This window comes from Aristolochia californica, unplaced genomic scaffold (genome assembly GCF_029961685.1).
Source record: "Aristolochia californica isolate CCGP_79_NKW_82.1479 unplaced genomic scaffold, dmAriCali1.0.hap1 SCAF_3, whole genome shotgun sequence".
Lineage (NCBI taxonomy): Eukaryota > Viridiplantae > Streptophyta > Magnoliopsida > Piperales > Aristolochiaceae > Aristolochia > Aristolochia californica.
In genome coordinates this window covers 41,191,008-41,197,785 of record NW_027181992.1, presented here as the reverse complement: position 1 = coordinate 41,197,785, position 6,778 = coordinate 41,191,008, and the positions used below count along the sequence as shown (strand labels likewise).

The 6,778-nt window shown below is 40.4% G+C and overlaps 1 pseudogene; it reads right to left on the bottom strand.

Moving 5' to 3' along the window:
• Nucleotides 1-4,873: 4,873 nt before the first annotated feature.
• Nucleotides 4,874-6,534, bottom strand: LOC137959564 (solute carrier family 40 member 1-like; annotated as a pseudogene).
• Nucleotides 6,535-6,778: the final 244 nt, after the last annotated feature.

The following is a 6,778-nucleotide window of genomic DNA, read 5'->3' as shown; positions in this document are numbered from 1 at the left end:
ATCTTGTTAAAAAATTGACAGAAAGAATACAAGTGGTAGTTGCCAATTCCTTGGAAATATGTTTGTCTCTTGGTTTTCCAAGAAACAGCATTCAGTTGCACTATCCACTACTGAAGCCGAATAGTTAGCATGTGGAAGTTCTTGTGCTCAACTTCTTTGGATGAAACAACAACTAGATGACTATAGCTTAAAGCTAAAAGAAACTCTTGTCCATTGTGACAACATGAGCACCATAAGTCTAAGTAAGAACTCAGTTCACCACTCTCCATCAAAACACAATGAAATTAGACTTCACTGTTAAGCACCTAGCCAATACATCCCAAAAGACCGGCCTGTCAGGAGCGGAAGACATAGGTACTTAACCCAGGACCATAACATCACACCCACTGTTGCGAGGCCGTCGCATAACATCACACCCACTGTTGCGAGGCCGTCGCCCACGGCGGCCTACACTAGCGACGGCCCACTCTAGCGATGGCCCTAAGGTGCGGGAACACACTCAGGGTGCCCCTTCCGCTTATAGTGATGGCCTATGGTGCTGGAACACACTTTGGTCGCCCCTTCCGCTAGGTCGCCCCCTTCGCCCAGGGCTACCCACCTCTACACGCCGCTTGCATCACACGGGAATCGAACCCACGATGTAGCGCTAGCTCTGATACCAAATGTTAAGTACCTAGCCAATACATCCCAAAAGACCGGCATATCAGGAGCGGATGACATAGGTACTTAACCCAGGACCATAACATTCACTTTATCAGAGAGTTGTTTCAAATCAAGGTTATTAGTATTGAATTTGTTTCCACCAAAAATCAATTAGCGGATATCTTTACAAAGCCATTAGGACTTGACTGTATCTCTAAGCTTTGAGGAGAACGAGGCATGAGCAACTCACCTTGATTCAATTAGGCTGAAAATTTTGAGCTTAATGAACACATTCCATCATTGTAGTGCCAAAGGAGTGAAGTGGAAATCAAAAGATTATATTTTTTTTCACTCTGTACAGGTCATTAATCAATCAACCATCAACACCTATTGGTTGATCGATCAACTTAAGCAATTGATCGATCATTGCGATTGATAGATCAATCAAGACAGAATGATCGATCATTCACAGTGTGAATACAGAAGATGAAAAGCCAAAAATAATTTTTTAACCTACTGCTTCATTTTAAATCATTTCAAAACCCTTTCCAACGAATTTACAAAGCTTGTGTGACCTTAATCTCTCTTTCCCTTTAAGTTATTTAGAAATCTCTCACCAAATCTGAGGCTAAAAACTTTTCACAGCTTTTTTCTCAAAACTGAACCAATCAGCAATGGTGAGGACCAAGATTTTAACAAAGAAGAAGACTCCATCCAAGGAACCTGAGATATGTGAGGAAATGACCAATTGGAGGGAACATTTCCAAACACAACTTCAAAGAAGTATTTTCAACACTTCTCCTCAAAGTGTATTTTTGAGCCTAGTAAAATAGATATCTCCTTTTGCAAATCAGAGATTCTTGATTTTGAAAGGAATTTTAGGCCTTACATGGGAATATTGGAAAGTCAAGAAAACATTTAACCTCCTTTAGTAAAACTCTTCTACACTAACCTTGAGGTGGAAGTGCTTTCCCCATGTAACTTAAGGCTCACAACCTATGTCAAGAAGATGAACATCTCAAAGACCAATGAGCTTAGTGCATGGCTTGGGATGATGTACATGGGATTAGCAAGATTCATCAAGGAGAGTTGGCCTATGGATCTCCATAGTGTGTGCCCTCAAAACATCCAAGATGCCCTCCAATTGATATTTTTTCAGACTTGTGGAAGCTCCTATGAAGTAAAGATCAAAGACTTATGGAGCATCGTGTCTGCATGGAGATTGTGACACACTTCCTCAATCTGAAGAAAGACACGTTCTGTCACCTCACCACCACATATATCTTCTAGGTTTGAGCAATCATAAAAAGGTAAACCTGGATTATGCTTGCTTTATGGTAAGTTGTATGATGGATATCGCCACCAATTCTAGAGTCGATGACCTTCCATTTTCCAAAGAGCTCACTATTATCCTCTATCAAAGCGATGTGAACCTATCGGATAAGGTCGATGGACATCACAAAGAAGATGTCCATAGGAGAAACTAAAGTGGGCAAATTTGGATTTTCCAAATGGAGAGGACAATGAATTCAAAAGGAGAAGATCCTAGAGAAATCTACCCCACAGGTAGCAGCCTCAGAAGATGAGCTTAGCCCTGAGCCTCCAGTAAAGAGGCACCACACAAAAGAAGGGAACTCAACCTCCATCGATTGTCTTTATAGCATTAGATGCAATTGTTGATGATGAAGTGGCAACTCAAGCAACTATCGAATTGAAGGCTGGACAGTAGAGGATAGAGCACCTCCTCGAGATCATCCTCAACTATCTCCCACCTCCAACTCAGTCATTTTGGATACAACCACCTATTTGACTCCTAGTGTAGACTTTTTTATGCTATACTTGTATGTCCTTATTTCAATGCTTTGTAAACACTTTTTTTTTTGCAAAGAATGAAAATCTTATCTATCATACTACATTTGAGAAACTTTTTTGTTATGCCTTGCATGCTTCACTTATTATCTTTTTGAGTATGACAAAATGGGGGAGAAACATTGGGAACTTGGATCAAAAGACCTAGGCTCTAGAAAGTTTACAAATCTTATGCTTAGAAGGATTAAATCACACCATGCAAAGATTAAGGGGGAGCTTAAGCTGAATTTGAACAAATAATTTTTAACTCCAAACTTAGGGAAGTGTATATTTCTATTTTTTTAGAGCTAGGTTTTGCCATCATCAAAAAGGGGAGATTGTTGACCGTAGAATGACTCCCTTGTTGCTTTTAATGATAGCAAAACCTAATTGATCTAACAACTTGAAAATCTAAATATTTCACATACATCACCTTCAATAGTAAAGTCATCTCAAGGTTTAAAGCTTCAAGCCAAACTCAAGACCTCAAGCACCATTGAAGAATGTCTCTTGAATAAGCACTCTTGAAGAAGATAATGAGAAAACTAGAGTTCAAATGTAAAAGTCAAAATATCAAACTTAGTCACTTATGTAAGAGAGTATTCTAAACTCCTTTTTTTTATTACAAATGTGGAATAAGAGCTTTTGGTCATAATTTACGCTTGAAATTATTTAAGAACATTATAAACATCATTTATAGCATAGTAGAGCACTTAGATAAAAATAATCTCATGCTTTAAAAGTCAACATTGTTGAACTGGCATTGGAATGATCGATCAACCACTAGTAATGATCGATCATCACGAATTGTGCAGGCTAGAAATATAAAGCATGATCGATCAACCATAGTCGATTGATCGATCATCCAAAACATGGCCATTTCATGCTATAATGCATGATCGATCATCCCACTTGGATTGATCGGTTATTTCTTCCCATGTAAGCAAATTTCACTTGGAATGATGGATCATCCCACTTGATTGACCGATCAGATAGAACCTTTCCAGTAAGGGACTTCAAGCATGATCAATCATAGGAAATTCAATGATCGATTATACATGTATTGCATAGCCATATGGAATTTTGATTGATCAATCATCCACTAGTAATGATAGATCAACTTAAGTTTTATAGACCAACGGTATAATATTGATCGATCAGTTCATCAAACAATGTCATGGAGTGACAGAAAAATAGTCATTATGATTGATTGATCAATCAATGAATTTTTATAGATCAATCAATCAAAGTATTAACTTTTTTAAATAGTAAAATAATAGCTAGTTTGTGTAGGGTAAGCTATAAATATCCTCACCAAACCGTGTATAGAGAGGTGAATGAGCATTTATTGGTAAATACTTAAGCCATTATTCTCTATCTTGTAAATTTCCTTTGGAAGTACTTTTGAGTGAAAGAGTGATCCTCACACTTTTGAAAAATCTCTTTTCTCTTTCATTGATCCTTATATTCATAGGGTCCTAGCTCCTTCATCATTTCTCATTGTGCTGCAAAGGAAGAGAAAGTTGGAATCTCTCAAGGAGAAGTACCTTTCCAAGTAAGGGTGTATTTTTACCTTTTTTTTACTTGTATTTGTGAAAGGTTCATCTAGAACCTATATGTTCTAGATAGAAAGGCCTGGCTAGAGCTAGAATCTAGTAGAAATCTCTTTGGGAGATTTGCTTTGTACAAATCATGCATAGAGCTACATGTGGCCTGTTATGCCCCATTTCCATGGATCGATCCACCCGACGATCTTCTCTCAGGTCCTGATTGGAATACGTTTGAGAAGATGGGTTGAAGTTCTTGTAATTCCGGATCGGATACAAGGGCTAGTAGGCGGGTACCAACTGAACCTATAGGGAGACATGGAGAGGAAAATGGAGATGGTGAGGGATGAGAAACTCGGGATGAAGAAGGTGAAGAGGCGTTGGGTGATGAGAGCTCGTGAGGAAGAAGATGAAGAAGGTGAAGAGACGTGAGGATAACCAAGCTCGTGAGGAAGAAGATGAAGAAGGTGAAGAGACGTGAGGATAACCAAGCTCATGAGGAAGAAGATGAAGAAGGTGAAGAGATGTGAGGATAACCAAGCTTTGAAGGAAGCTTGCACCTAGACCTCGTTGGGAGAGAGAGAATCCGATCTTAGGCCTCGTGAGAGAGAGAACCCAACCTCATTTACTATGCTCAATGCTTAATTTCCATTCAAATGATGCCCCTATAAATAATAGGAATGCCCCCTTACACAGGCAACGCAAACCCAAGTTCTGAATGAAATTACATAAATGCCACCTAAGAGAACATTCAGAAAATTACCTAAATTTATCCTCTACGTCTACCTGCTACTCTAGCCATAACATTGCTCCCCTCCCGGAGAATGAGCTTGCCCTCAAGCTCGAAGGTAGGTGTGCTTGTTCGTGCCGATGTCTGGATCCAAGCACAAAGTGTCAACCGCGGTGGCTATGTCAGCCCACTGGACTATAAAAGTAGAGCATCGCTGTATCCAACGAGCCGGCAACACAAAAGCTAGAGATGGCAGCATATGATGGACTGTGTAGAGAATCCCTGCGAGCGTCGCCAATGAAAATGAGATGATGACCAGCTTACTGAATTCTGGAGGGTTGGAAATAATTATACCCAGGATGTAAGTCATCAAAATCCAGCAGGGAGTGAAGGGAGTTTTGGACTCTGCCCACAACACATCGATTGAATTCAAGGACTAAATCCCCCCAAAAGCACCACTGAGGCCATATAGACCCTAGTCTCGTTCTCAGGCTTGAGCTATGAGAATGCAGGACTGGGTATAGAAATGTTGCACTTATCCCTACAACAGCACTTACACCTCGAGCTATTCCAATAACATAGGCAGGTAGCTTTTTCCATTCTAAAGTAGCTGTCATCAATACCCCAAAACAGAGAACTGTAAACTATAGTAGAGCCAAAGCCACTCCTAGAAGCATGACTTCTTGCTTTTAGACAATCCATGCATCCATACAAAAATATTTTGTGATCAAACAAGTTACTTTTCTAACATACCCATTTGTCGATGATGATGAAATTGTCGCAGAATAAAGCAAGTCCTTTTCCTAAGGAATTAAAGAACTCTCCCATGTGGCATGAGATGCAAGTTCCCAAGTCCTTTGGCTGGTTTTACTCAAGGCTGAATATCCATTATATACAGAAAGCAGAAGCCAATATTGTAGCCAAATAGATAGTGTTCCAAAGAGCCAGGATTTCAGAAGCCAATATTGAAGCCTTGAGGGAGATAAAACTAACGATCAATCCAATAAATACATGAGCCCTTAAATTGCATATGAGATTAATCCATCTAATAGTGGAGTTCATTTTTGTTAGGACGTCGTGAGGTGTTCCACTTGAGATCACAACCACCCATTCCCTTTCAATCATAATGGTGCCAGCCATACTTGAAAGAACAACAGTTGCTCTAGTCAGATTGGTTAAGATGAAAAGAAAAATAAATGCTGAGAAAGTTGTTGACTTCAAGATGTGATAGAACAGAAGCAAAAAGACAGATAATCCAGCCACCCCAAAGGATATATTTTGCGTCAACAGCCATGCTCGACGAACCTGAATGTATGTAAATCGGTCTATGCATCTGCCAACAATTGGACCCAATAATGCAACAGATGTGGCTTCAATGACACCATAAACAGCAGCAAAGATCAAAGAGTTCGGCCAGACATTAATCCTATATAAAATTACTGCAAATTCCCACCTTCTAATTTGGGGACTAGCAACCTTGAATTGAAGGTCGTGTACAGCACCACGAACAGGGGCCTCATCTTGTTGAAGCCATTTTAATTCGAAATCAATTGTGTGAGACCTCTCTTCTGCTGCCACGGTCACAATTTCAACTTCGAAATCGAAAGCTCTGGGTTTTGGGGGTGGCGCACTATCGTCTTTCTGTGTCCGGTGGTGAACCTCAGCAAACTGGTGCTGAAGTGTCGAAAGTGGCTGGTGCGCGTCGATCCGTTCCAGCCAAATTTGTGGCCCATAAGCTGCCAAATCATCCAGTGTCGTGGGTTGCATCGCCGGTGGAAGTGGGATGGCGCTCTGTGAAACAAGGGTTGTAGATTATCCCTCCTAGGTCCACCAAATGTTGTGGCCCCCGCCTGATTTCGAAAATTTAGGAAGCTTTTCCAAGACAGAGAATGCCGGGATTTCAGTCGACTTTGGATTGGGAAGATGCATGGCGTCCAGTGAGAAAGTGTTTGACGGCAAATCCCCCTCCTATTTTGGAATATCAGAGTCCCCAATTTTGGATGTCGCCTGT